A 14297-nucleotide genomic window follows, 5' to 3' on the forward strand; every position below is an offset into this window, starting at 1 on the left:
CATGGGGCAGGCCAAGAACAAAACCCATGCTGATATCCTTCCATGGTTGTGAAGGTACCGGCAGCGCCATATAAAAGTTAGCTTTGGTTGCTCCCCCTTTCAAGACCTAGCATTGTGGGATCGAAAATACACACCCTAGTAAGAAACACCAGGCGATATATCGAATCACAAATGTTATTATTTTATTTTATTTTTTTATTTTATTTTATTTTTTAATCTTTTTGGGCTCTTCCATTCGTAATAGAGACAAGCCTCTATTATTAATTACCCTAGAAATCTTAGGAACCTCCGATTAAGGGCTCAAATACAAGTAAAGGCAAGAAAATGTGCGAATTATAAATTTTGTTATTTATTATATATATATTCATTACATCCTTTATATATGAACATATAATTTATATATATATATATATATCACTGCTGCTGCCTGTGCCTTGTCACCATGTTGCATGCCTTGCTGCTTTAAGATATGTCTCATTACGGCCTTGAAATTTGTATACTTTCTAAAAGAATTTGTCACTGCCCCGAAATGTGCATTCTTGACATTGCTTCAGTATGAACATGTTTAACGTTACTTCATAATTGCTTCGGTGTGATTTGTGGAAACATGTTTATCATAACTTCAGAATGAATATTTTATCAGAGTCTTCATCAACCACATATTTATGCCTTGTAAACTGCTACCGTGTATGTAGTTATCCAACCCACTGACTAGATTTCGTTTATTTATTTATTCATTTTATATCTATGCTTGTCACTAATCCATTCCCATGTGCATGGTTGGACTTTTTTTTTTGGTGGGACCCACTTTCGGATATATATATATATATTTTAATCATGCACGTGAGTGAGTAAGCATGTATGCCATTGCATGCTGCTCTTTTGACATATATATATATATATATATATATATTGGGTTTGCTTGTATATATACTTGTATATATATATTTTTTGGGTTTGCTTGGCACGAGGCCAAGTGGACACCATGTTTATACATTTACCTGAAAGGCTTTTTTTTTATTCCATTTGCCGTGTGTCCTTATGTATATATATATTGGGTTTACCATAGGCCAAATGATCACTACGTCCATGCCATGCATATATATATATATTGTTTTTTGTGATCATAACCATCAACCTAGTCTTCACTTTCACCCTTTATTCATCTCCATGAGAAGTACACTAGTTTATATATGTGCATGCACTTCATTATATATATATATAATCTTCTGTACAAACAACATCATCAGGATTATCCAAAATTGACAAACTCGAAGCACTTGAATTTTCCATTGCCCTTCATGATTTTAAAAATCATTTTCTGAAGTATATTTTGAGAAATTCTTTATAGATACCTTATTAAACTTTGCCATATTCACAACATTTTCTCATTACTGTTCTTTTTTTTTTTTTGAAAGAATGGCGATCATAAGCTTTCTTATCATTCAAAAGGCATGTCATTAAGCTTCTCTATTGCATTTTGGGCTACTTCCTCTTCTTCATATTGAACAAGCCCATAACCTTTTGACTGACCAGATGAATCAACAGGATTGGTGAGATTTATAAATATGTATCCAAGTGCATCCCTACAAAACAGATACAACGAGGCTCTGAATATGACATTTATCTTCAAGTCTATTTTGCTCAGAATTGGTACAAGTTCTGTCCTTCAGCAATTGAATTTCTAACTCTTGAAAAAAAAAATATTTTCTTAATCATTATTCTTTTTTTTATTATTATTTTACGGTATAACTCTTCACCAAATCCATTTGTTGAGTGTACTGCGAGTTGTTTGCACCATCAACTTCCTCCTATGATTTTTTCTACTTCGAGCAAATTGCACTGATTATCCAAGGCATATTACTCTAAGCGTTCATAAGTGATTTGTTGTTCTTTAGGTTCTTGATGGAGCTCTGTATTGCTGGCTTCAAGCTAAGAGAACTTTTATTTGATTACTGTATTCCAGGACATGCTGCCACCACTTGTTGCAGAAGGCGCAGGTGATGGCGCCGAGGCTTTTGGTGATTGGAAGATTAGCAATAACCCGGTGGTCCAAACACGCTACCGCCACCATATCTGATGGGACTGGAGGCCTTGTGGGTGCCGTACTAGCACCATCGTCTCCCGGTGGTGCTTTGCTAAACCTGATCTGTAGTATCTCTGTTTGAAGGCTATTGGCAGCACTGGCGACAGTAACAATGTCAACAACAACGGCGACGGTGATGGCTACAGCAAGCAGCGACGACAACAACACAGCAACGACCGCGGCAACAACACAGCAGTGACCGCGGCAACATGACAATGACTACAGCAGTGCAGCCTCCCCTCTCTCTTTTTCTTAGTTTTCTTCTTCCTCTTCTTCTTTTTCTTCAGTCTTCTCAGCTCTTCTCCTTTTTTTTTTGTCTTTCTTCTTCTATCTTGCTCTCGTTCTTTCCTCTTACGTTCCTCTTCACGCACAAGAACTTGGTCAACATCACCTTTGCTTCTTTGATCATCACTTCTTCTCTATCGTCTAAGAGGTCCACCAATGGCCCATCCACTCTTAAGAACTTTGTTTGGCTGCAGCACTGATTTCTTCGCAGTAGCGGCAACTGGTAGGTGGGAGTGGTAACGGGGCTTTGAGTCGATAGCCAGCAACATCGGCAACGATGGCACAGCAATGACAGTAACAATGGTCTCTTTGCGGTAGCAGCAACTGGTAGGTGAGAGCTGGACCGGGGCTTTGAGTCGACGGCTAGCAACGGCGGCAATAATGGCACAACAACAACAGCAGCAACAGCACAGCAACAGCGGCAAGTAGCAGCATTAACATTAACAGGCAACGTCGGCAAGCAGCATCCACAAGCAACGTTGGCAGACAACAATAGCAGCAGTAACAATGATTCTTTCCACTCTTTATATATATATACATATATAGGTCTGGGGAAGAGAAAACGTGAGCACCTTCTTCTTCTTCGCTTGTTGCTTTCTCTGCTCTTCTTTCGCCTTCCTCCTTCTATCTTGACCTCGCCCTCCTTTTTCTTTCTCTGGCCGGTTTCTTTTACAGCCTCTCAAGCCTCCATCCTTCGTGTGTGGTTATCACGTAGTGGGGCAATTCGGTTTGATCGTGTGGTAACCATGACCACACGCCACGAATTTTTTTAATTAAGTTTAATTTAATTTAATTATGATTTTTTTTTATGATTTTTTTTAATTTTTGTTTATTTTATTACATATACGTAAATATATATTTCTAAATATTATTATTTTTAAATTACATATGTATTTTTTTAAAATTTCAATTTCAATTATTATTATTATTATCATTATTATTGTTATTTTATATATTGTCTTTATCTAGTTTGATATATATATATATAATAAAATATATTATCTGATTTGAATATATATATATATATATATATTTAGTATCATTATTATTAGTGAAAATTGCCAAAAAAACCCTTTAAGTTTGTAAAATTGCCAAAAACACGATTAGTTTTCTGATCCCTAAAAAACCCACTCCTTTTTAAACTACTATGTTTTTTTAAACCCCCAAACCCTCATAGCGGATGTGAGCGGAGTGAGTTTCAAATTTTATGGGACGAAAATGCCCTTGCGTGGGGAGTCGTGGGCTGCAGACCATCTCGGCGATTTGAGAGGAAGTGGGGTGGTTTTCAGTAGGGAGTAACCCAGAGAGCAATTTATTGGAGCGAGTTTACTTACTTTTTTTCTCGACTCGCGTCTTGACTCTTCCATTTCGAAGTCGTCTCGAAGTTGTCTCTACGCTGAAAGCCTCTGTATTTCTGACTTTTTTTCCTTTCCACCGGTATCTCGAAAGGAGAAGTCCCCATGCAACTAGTTGGCATTTCATCGGTTTGCGATCTAAGGTATTGAGTATGGTTTTATGTTAAGCGTTACATTCTAAAAGAAAGATTTTTTTCGGTTTTGTTTTGTGTTCTGTTTTTGTTGGAAGATATTGAAAGTCTGCGAGGGGATTTCTCATTTGGGGTTTTGTTAGTCTGTAGGGCGATTTCTCGGCTAGGGTTTTTGTTTTTGTTTTGCATTTTTAGATGCAGTATCTGATGTCGAAAATTTTTCGATTGTTATGATTTGTGTAATATTTATAATGTACATTTCACTTTCATTTGATATGGTTTGCGAGTTTTACAAATGAGGGTTGATGTTTAAGAAATGAGATGTTCTGAGTTTAAGTTTTGTTGTCATTTGTTTAAGTATTCTTGTCTCTGTTTAATAAAGTTTTGGGTCTCTGTTTAACATTTGATATCTACGTTTAATAACTAAGAGTTCTACGTTTAAAACCTTAAATTTTGCGCTTAAACTTTTTGTGAATCTTGCGTGTTGAATGTGTTGTTATTGTCGCGAGTGGTGATTATGGCGGTCGACCCTAGTTAATGGGCGATGCTATTTGGCAGCAGTAGTGGAGACTTTAGTCGAATTGAAAAAAATAACATGACCCCTCGATCTTTGGGAGATTATTCGACGAACAGTTTGCGCGTTCATTTGAGTGGAAGCTATATACCAAGAGAGGGCCCTTCTTGATTCTCTTTTTGCAAAGATGCGATGGTCGCACCAATAAATTCGGGATCGGGGAAAGCTCGCTGAGTTTTCGGGACCTCGAGATGTGGCCCTCGTTCTTGAGTACGTATTGCGATGGCGGCGTAGTGGTCTTTCAGAAGAAGAAAACCCGGTCAGCGTTCGAAGGGAGGTATCTATCAAAAACCTACGAGAGCGCGAGACTCCATCAAGAGCACTCAGTGCAACTTGTTCGACAAAGGGGAAGAAGATAATTTTTGTCAAACTCGATGGTGTACCTCGTGGAGTGCAGTTCTCTTCCCAAATACGTCATGCTCGGTTACGAGCTGGATGCGTTGATTATGTCGATGATCTACCGACCCAGTAGGGGTGATACGCGTAGGCGCAAGTGACACACAAGTGGCTTATGGAGGATATTCCTAGCGGTCGGTTCGAGTCGCAAGATAGATCTGTCGGGAAGAAGACCAACACGAGAGTGCATTAAGGGTTGCTCGGTCGCGCTTAACGTCCGGTTTCTGGTGGCCGGAGCGGGGAAGAAAGTGCTGTTTTGGCGAGATCCCAAGGATCTTGTGCTACGGTGAAAGTACTTCCAGGAAGCAGCGACGGTAGAAACCGACTTATCGTCGCTCGATGGAAAAGAGGTAATAAATCATGGACGATGTTTAACATAAGTCTTTAATGTTTAAACATTTTATTTAGCGTTTAACTTTAGTATTTACCGTTTAACTATTATTACATACTTGGTTTAAATATTTTTTTGTTCTCCGTTTAATTATATTCTATAACGTTTAAATATATAAACACTCTGTTTAAATATAGTTTTTTTATAGTTTAAAAATGAATGATTTCGATGAAATTGTTTGGTTTACATATGTTAGTTTCTCGAAATTTGGTTCGTGAATCTTTGAAGAAGAAATATTTGTTGGGGCCAAGCCGAGCGGATGGATGCTATTGCTCACGGGAACCACTTGCTCGAGGCGGGGATGAGAGGCGGCCTCTCATCGTGCTTGTGACTGGGCCTCGTTCTCCCTACTTCCGGCCACCAGCGCCTGCGCGTTCCTCGGCAGCCGGGAGAAGCCTCCCCCTACCTCGGCGGTGCAACAACCCCTACCATGACAACAACAGGTCCCCAGTTGTGGCGGATCCCCAGACCATGGCGGCCCCTCCGGCCGTAGCGGCCCCACCCGGCGATATTAGGCGAAGATGTCACCGCAACTCTTATCGCGAGCATGCGGATATTGATGACCGAGTTTCCTCGGCGTGTTGCTCGTGTTGAGGCGCTGGAAGGGCGTTCACGGCCAGTGCGCCATCCCTCCAAAAGGTGAAGCACGGGAGACGAGCAGGCGTCGGGAATTTGGCGAGCGGCGACGTCATCGGGAAGGTCGTTCAAAGGCGGCCACATTCGAAGAGACTTGCGAAAAGAGGAGAACAATCGCCTCTGTCTCCAGCGCCGGTGACGATGAAACAATAGCAACACCATCGGTGATCTTTATTCTTGAGTCTGTCGCCGTTGATGACATGGCCGTGAGCGGTGGAGGGACATCGTAGATGATGTGGCCGTTGCCGCGATTGAGAAGGTCGTTAACTCTCTTCTTGATGAAATCCTCGACGGGTGGAGCCAGTCTGCCGAGATGCGGCGTCGAGATGGACACAATCCCTGAAGATCAAGAACAAGTTAAGGGTGTGTCTCCCAATGATGATGTTGTCATGGCCACGGTTGAGAAGATCGTTGAATCTGTTGTCGTGGCCGTGGCGGTGGCCGAGCAGATGCCGCATCAAGCGAGAACACAATCCCACCACAACAAGAACCATGTAAGGATGTATGCTGCGGTTGATCTCTGTCGCGTCGTCCCGCGTCGAAGCCGAACACAATCCCACAACAAGAACAACCATGTAAGGATGTTATGCGGGTTGATCTTTGCTCGCCATCGTCCCGTGTCGAAAGAAGATGATCTCGAAGACCCGACCGAGCAGCGAGAGAGATGATCGAGGCCCGATCAAAAATGGGACGGGACTGGCTCGGAAAGCTTTTATTCGAAGAAGAAGAAATGGGTTGGCTGTCGGCGTCTTAACAAATCTGAGCGAGGGAGTTGATGAGGATCTTCCTCGACTACTCTATGGACGAGTAAGTTTAAAGTTTTTTTATGATATTGTTTAAAGGTTTTTGTTATAGTGTTTAACGATTTTTCTAATAGTGTTTAATGCCTTTATGTTATCATTTACTTTGTCTATAACGTTTAATTATATATAATATCATGTAACAATTGATGATATCATTTAAATATTTACAATATGGTCTTATTATATACATTATCGTTTAACCTCGGCATTGTCGTGTGGAAGAATGACATGTCACATTTCCACGTCGACAAATTATACTATCAGCTTGAGGGGAAGGAGATGGTCATTTGATGATGTGGTGGGACGCTTTTCAGTATGCATAATACAAAAATCGTGAGCAAAGAGCCATATCCTTAGAAGAAGCGCGCTCCATCACCCGGACAGCTTACTGTTGTTTATGTCAAAGCGGGGACGATGCACATGAAACAATTATGGCTATGGTCGGGGATCTTTGTCGCAGACCTGCGTGAAGTTCAAATTGTCATCCTCCCGATAATCATGAATGGCCACTTCCATGTACGTCGTCACGGACAATGATAAACAAGAATACAGGCATTATTCTTCATGTCCGGGAATGCGATAAGGAGCAGCGTTGGACATGGTAAATTCTTTAATTATGTCCGATTAATATCTGTTTGGTATTTAATTGGTATTCTAATCTCGACTTGCATATCTCGACAGCGGAATCTATTCGACAATTGTGTTGATATGGAGTTCGGTAGTCGGCGACAGCAAAAGTACCCGCTCGTGCACGACTTGGAAACCCCACGCCAAAAAACAAGGAAGCGTCGATAGCGCCGTCTACGTCATCGCGGTTTATCGAGCAATTACTTTGGGGTGAGAAGTTACTGACTGCATGACGGAGCGTTCCTTACCTCGAGATTAAGGTATGTTACCCGCATACTTAAGGAGGGGAGGGCAGTCGGTGTCCATGACAAAGGGGGGTCGTCACAAGCTGGTTAAATTTTGTTTTTGAAGAACATGTCCTGTATATCTCAATGTCAATTTTGTTTTCGAGTGTAAACCTGGACAAATTCAATTCATTGTTTTTGTTTTCAAAGAACATGACTTGTATATCTAAATGTAAATTTTGTTTGTTTTGAATTGTAAAGCAGGTTAAATTCCATTCAGTTTCATTTCATTGTTTAATTTACGTTCTAATTGTGTACATTTCACTTTCATTGTTTAAATATACTATATATCGTTTAAACATCAGTTTGAAATATTTCAAATTACGATGTATCCGTTTAAAAATAACTACATGCTCTGTTTAAATAAATGCATTCATCGAAAAAGAGTAAGAGTTTAAATATGGAAAGTTGCCGATCAATACACAATGTTTCTCTTTAGAAACAATGTTTCTCTTTAGAAATATTTCAGATTAAGGTATGTTACCCGCATACTTAAGGAGGGGAGGCCAGCCGGCGTCCATGAGAACAGTTTAAATATGGCAGCCGCGTTCATTTAGTTTCATTTCATTGTTTAATTTACGTTATAATTGTGTACATTTCCGTTTCATTATTTAAATATACCATATATCGTTTAAACATCAGTTGAAATATTTCAACTTACAGTGTATCCGTTTAAAATAACAATGTATCTGTTTAAATACATTCAATTCGGGTTAAAGAGTAAGAGTTTAAATATGGAAAGTTGCCCATCAATACACAATGTTTCCCTGTCATCGATCGACTTATTTACAATGCCTAGTCGTGACGGTTTTCGATGCAAGATCGTCGATTGTGACCGGATCCATGGCGGTGGCTGCGATGTAACTTCGCGGACATCAAAGCGCTGCGACTCGATCCTCTTTTCGTCTAGGCCGCCCAGGCTGCCTTCTCGTCACGAGCGATCGCAAAGCGAAAGCTCACAATTTACGTCGAAAAGCCCTGTCATCGTCGGGTATGGGGAATATAGCTTCCTTGTACGCCAGTTTGTAATTATCGACGGTGAAGTACCCGCTAATACTTCAGTTAAATGAAAAGATCAATATGTTAACCGGAGAATATAACGTTTAAGTGATAATGATAATATTTAAACGTTAAATTAAATACTTAGCGAGTTAACTAATAACGTAAATGACTAGTACAAGATGTTAACTAGTGACGGACATATTTAAACACTAATGACCCCAGACAACTGGAACAATTAAAGAGAAGGAACTTCTGATGAGTAAAACTCGTTTTTCATTAGGATTCGGCAATGGCACATTTTTACATCTCGACGACATGATCAACTACAACACATTTGAAGATGGAGTGCACGTGACACATCCGTTGGAAGTCAACATCGTTTTCTATTGGGCAAACCGTTTTATATCGATCTGGTGTGATGAACTTAACCCTGACAATAGAAACTTTGAGACCCCATCGCTCACATATCTCAGCTAACACCAACTCCCAAGAAGTCTGTGCCGTGAACATTAGCACTCTTCCCTCCCCGTTGAATCTAGCAATACCACAAAAACTCTCCATAATATATCGGCCGAAAACCAAATCGTACAAACCAAATGAAATGAAGAACAAAAATAAGCCGAAGAAGAAGAAGAAGAAGAAGAAGAAGAAGATGTAAACAACAAACAGCAGTCAGATAGGCAAACAAAAAAAGTGCATATATATATATCACTGTCGCGATGAAGACCAAAAAGTGCATAGAGGTTAGACTAGACGTGATGTGATTGGGCGGTATTTTTTCCTCCATCAGAAGGGCAAAAAAGGAAAAATATATGCCACTGTCGTGATGAAGACGTATTGTCATCGCTCGACATGAGTATCTGTTTAACTGTCAAGTTTTTTATGTTTAAACAGATACATATAGTGTTTAACATAACGATTACTGGTTTAAATAAAGTCTATATCATGTAAATAATACGTAAAACGTTTAAATATAGTGACTTTACTGTTTAAAATATATGTTATTGTCTAAATTGAATGCTTTCACTGACATCGTGTTGAAGATGGGTACCTCCTGGGTCACTATTTAAACATCTTTATGTATTTTCTTAAACACCGTTGTCATTGTTTAAAGAGTAACTTGAGTATTGTTTAACTTTTTCTATTGTTTACAATGACGTTCTTTTGTTTCCCACATTGTTTTTACTAGGTCTCTGTTTAAATTTCAGAAGTTCACATTCAAATAAAACATTCGTTTACAACATTTACAAAACATTTACAAAACATTTACAAAACATTTACAACATTTACAACATTTACAAGGACTTTGGACACTCACGACTCGACCCTCATATAACGAAACAAGTGTCTGTACATTCGAATGCTCACAGCGGTTGCATAACATGCGCATCAACTTGAACCTGCACAACGTACAACATTAAAAAAAAGGTTAAACAAACACATTCATGAAAACGACTATTAATCAATGTGTCATGGTCGGGACTTAAGTGAAGATCATTGTCGGTTAAACACGAGCGACATAGTTGTACTGATGACGTAATGTTCTTAAAGCGGTAACAAAAAAAGTCTCAAGTGATAAATATCAACCCGTCTTAAAGGATGTTTCCGACCTCCCTCCTCTAGAGAATCCTCCGCAATCACGCAATACGTGAAAACTTTCTTTTCTTACCCAAGTCAAAAAGCTCGCTTAATTGCTTGCCCGTCATCCACCGTTGGAGAATCCTCTACATTCAGGCAATTATGCGAGCATTTCGGCTTGGGCAAGAAAAAATAGTTTAAATTGTTGCGTGATTACGGCTGATTGATTCTCAAGATAAGGAAGGAGGTTCACGAAACATCCTTTTCAGATAGAGTGGTTGTCCATGGGAAGAGGAGGAAGAGGAGGAGGAGGAGGAGGAGGAGAAGGATGATGAGGACGACGACGAGTGGTTGTCCATGGGAAGGGTTCTTCACGAGTTATTTATGGTGTGAAGTCCACAAGCGGTCGACTCTTCATATCCAGAAAAAAATTAAAGCGCACGATGGACCGACATTGATCGATTACAACGAGCGGGTGTTCGGATATTTATGTTACGTACATAAGAATTAATGCCGTCATTAATTCTTATGCACGGGATACTCATAACTCTTGCCACCCGCCACGTGCCACTGCCGACAATTCGGATCAAAGCGAAAAAGATCACCGTTTCTGCAGAGACTTTTGATAATTTAAAGCGTTAATATGAAAAGTTATACATGTAAAGATAATGTTAAAGCGGAGATGACAAGTATTAAACGGATATGACAATTATTAAACATATTAGTAATATATTTAAAGCGGATAATAGCAAATAGTTAAACATTATTTAAAATATACAAACATATAACCATAAAGCGAGAAGAACTTTTACAACGAAATGAACTCGTTTTCAAAGCGGAGACGACAATGGCACATGCTCGCCTCGACAATAAAAATCGAATACAGCTCATTTGAAGATGAAGTTCACTTGACCAATCCGATGGAAATCAACTTCATTTTCTATTGGAGAAACCGATTTATATATTTCGGGTATGATAAACTTCACCCGGACTACCACAAATGAGTTGCCATAATAAACTCCTCTCTGAATGGTCAGACCGATATGAACGAAGAGATTCTCACCGTATTCATGCAACCGCGAATCGAAGTCGAATAACTCAAATGAGGAGAAATGAGGAGAACAACAAGATGTAATGCAACTCCTATGCATTGTCTATCAGAAACCAAGCAAAAAGCCCTGAAAAGGTTGAACATGATGTGATTTGGCGCTTTCCTTTCCCACCATTTTCAAGGCCAAAAATGGGATTTCACAACATGGACCCATTTGAAGTGAGCAGTGGGGGTAATAGGGAAGTTAAACACTAACTGGAAGGGTCGTCAGGGGTGTAAAAAGTAGGAGGGGGTTTTTGGGAAGTTTGAAAAATTACAAGGGGTGAACAGTAATTTTCCCTTATTATTATTATTATTATTATTATTATTATTATTATTATTATTATTATCTTATTATTATTTATATATCTTTTATCTGACTTAATCTATTAATTATTATTTTTATTATTTATTTATTTATTTATTTATTTATTTATTTTATTATTATTTTTTATCTGATATATTTTTTTATCTGATTTGAATTGAATTGTTTTATTGTTATTATTTTTTTATTAATTTATTTTATTTTATTATTATGTTTTATCTAATTATATTATTATTATTATTATTATTATTTGATATGATTTGATTATATTTACTTAATATAGATTTTTATCTGATTTCATTTATTTTATTTTATTTTAATTTGATTTAATTTGACTTATTATTATTATTTTAAATTTTTTATTTATTTATTTATTTTATTTTACTTCGTGATTTGTCTTCATGGCTGATTTTGGGATTGAGGTCGCCTCGAGATCTGTGCTCTCAGCCGACCTTGAGATTTTGGTATTTTTAGATCGCCTCGAGATATGTATTCTCAGCGGATCCAAAAATTTGTTTATTTTAGATCGCTTCGATATTTGTGCACTTAGCTGATTTTGAGATTTGTGTATTTTGAATATTTTGGATCCCCTCGAGATCGGTGTTCTCAGCTAATCCTGAGATTTGAGTGTTTTAGACCGCCTCAAGATCTGTGCTCTAGGCTGATCCTGAGATTTGATTATTTTAGGCCACCTCGAGATCGGTGCTCTCAGATGATCTTGAGATTTGAGTATTTTAGACCGTGTTGAGATCGGTGCTCTCGATTGGTCCTGAGATTTGTGTATTTTTGATATTTTGGATCACCTCGAGATCAGTGCTCTCGATTGAATTTGAGATTTGTGTATTTTGAGTATTTTAGACTGCCTTGAGATCGGTGCTCTTAGTTGATCTTAAGATTTGTGTATTTTAGACTGCCTTGAGATTTGTGCTCTCGGCTGGTCTTGAGATTTGGATATTTTGAATATTTGGATCACCTCGAGATTAGAGCTCTTAGCTGATCCTGAGATTTTAGTATTTTAGACTGCTTCGAGATCTGTGCTCTCAGCTGGTCTTGAGATTTGAATATTTTGGATATTTTGGATCACATCGAGATCGGTGCTCTCAGCTGATCTTGAGATTTGAGTATTTTAGACCATCTTGAGATCTGTGCTCTTGGCTGGTCTTGATATTTTGATATTTTGAATATTTTGTTTAAATTAGGAGATACATTTGATTTATTTATTATATATATATATATATATAAACAAGCATATCTGACACCGTTGAACAAATTTTTGGACATCTTTGGGCATACCCCCACAAAAGTAGCAGACCTGAATCAATTGGAGCGTATGGTCCTTACCACGTGGCATTCACTGTGTAACTCCTGATGATCATACCCACAAGCTATATTGCGGAACAAAGAGTTGATTTTCGCAAAACAAGAAACCATCCCGTGAAAAAAATCTGTCTGTTTCACAGCCTGTATGTCTAGTAGAATCTCCAAAAAAATATGGGTCAGTCGTAAACAATTCATGAAAAGAATCAAAACCTGGTATCTCGACTAGTAACGTAATCAGATGACTGCTCTGCCTACTAAGTGCGTCCGCAACGCGATTGGAGACCCCTGCCTTATGCTTCACGACAAAGGTAAATTCATCCAAAAAGGTTACCCACTGGTCGTGACGAGATGATACCTTGTTTTGTTAATGTATATGCCGTAGAGTGGCATGATCTGTGTACAAGATAAAATCTTGATGAATCAGATAATACCTCCAGCACTGGATAGCATGCACCACAGCATAAAATTCAACATCGTAGGTGCTATAGTTTAAACGTGCTCCCGAAAACTTCTCATTAAAAAACGCGATGGGTCACGTTTGCTGGCTTAACACAGACCCAATTCTCACCTTGGATATGTCGGTTTGCAACTCAAACGCATGGGTGAAGTCAGGTAGTGCCAAGACAGGGACGCTGGTCAAGCGCTCCTTCATCAGACAGAATGTGGCATTGGCTTCGTTTGTTCATGCAAAATTGCTGCCCTTCATACAATCTATGAGCGGTGCCACAATACTGCTGAAGTGCCAAATGAACTACCTATAAAAGGAAGTGAGGCCATGGAAACTCCTCACCTTGGTGATGCTTGTAGGAGCCAGCCAATGTTGCACCACCGTGATCTTCACTTCATCAACATGTATTCCTCTCCTAAAACAGCATAGCCTAGAAATAATATTTCGGGTGTGAAGAAAACACACTTCTTCCTTTCCGCGTAAAACTGTTGGGATCGAAGAGCAGCAAGGACATCCGATACATGCACAAGGTGTATCTCATGGTTCAGTCCTTAAAGTAGGATGTCGTCGAAGTACACGACCACAAACTTGCCAATGAATGGTCGAAGAAGTTTATTCATGGCCCTCATAAATGTTCTGGGGTGTTGGAAAGCCTGAAAGGCATAACCATCGATTCGAAAACCCCTCGCGCGTCTTAAATTCTGGTATGCCTTGTGACTTGTGTTTGTCGACCCATTTTTCATCAAGTGGGGCCCATAAAACAACTAAACTCCACTGCCTGGATAATTACCAAAACTCCCTTGCTAGTTTAAATCTCATTTCTTCATGAAAGCATAGGCTAGCTTCTCAATATGTCCCTCATCAAGAAACAAGGCGAAAGAATTAAGGGTTGGCGAGGACAATGGAGAGCTCGAAGTCGTCAAAGAGGGCTAGATCACGGCAGGCAAGGTGGATGTGCTCAAGGTG

This window comes from Dioscorea cayenensis, chromosome 17, assembly GCF_009730915.1.
Source record: "Dioscorea cayenensis subsp. rotundata cultivar TDr96_F1 chromosome 17, TDr96_F1_v2_PseudoChromosome.rev07_lg8_w22 25.fasta, whole genome shotgun sequence".
NCBI classification, from domain to species: Eukaryota; Viridiplantae; Streptophyta; class Magnoliopsida; order Dioscoreales; family Dioscoreaceae; genus Dioscorea; species Dioscorea cayenensis.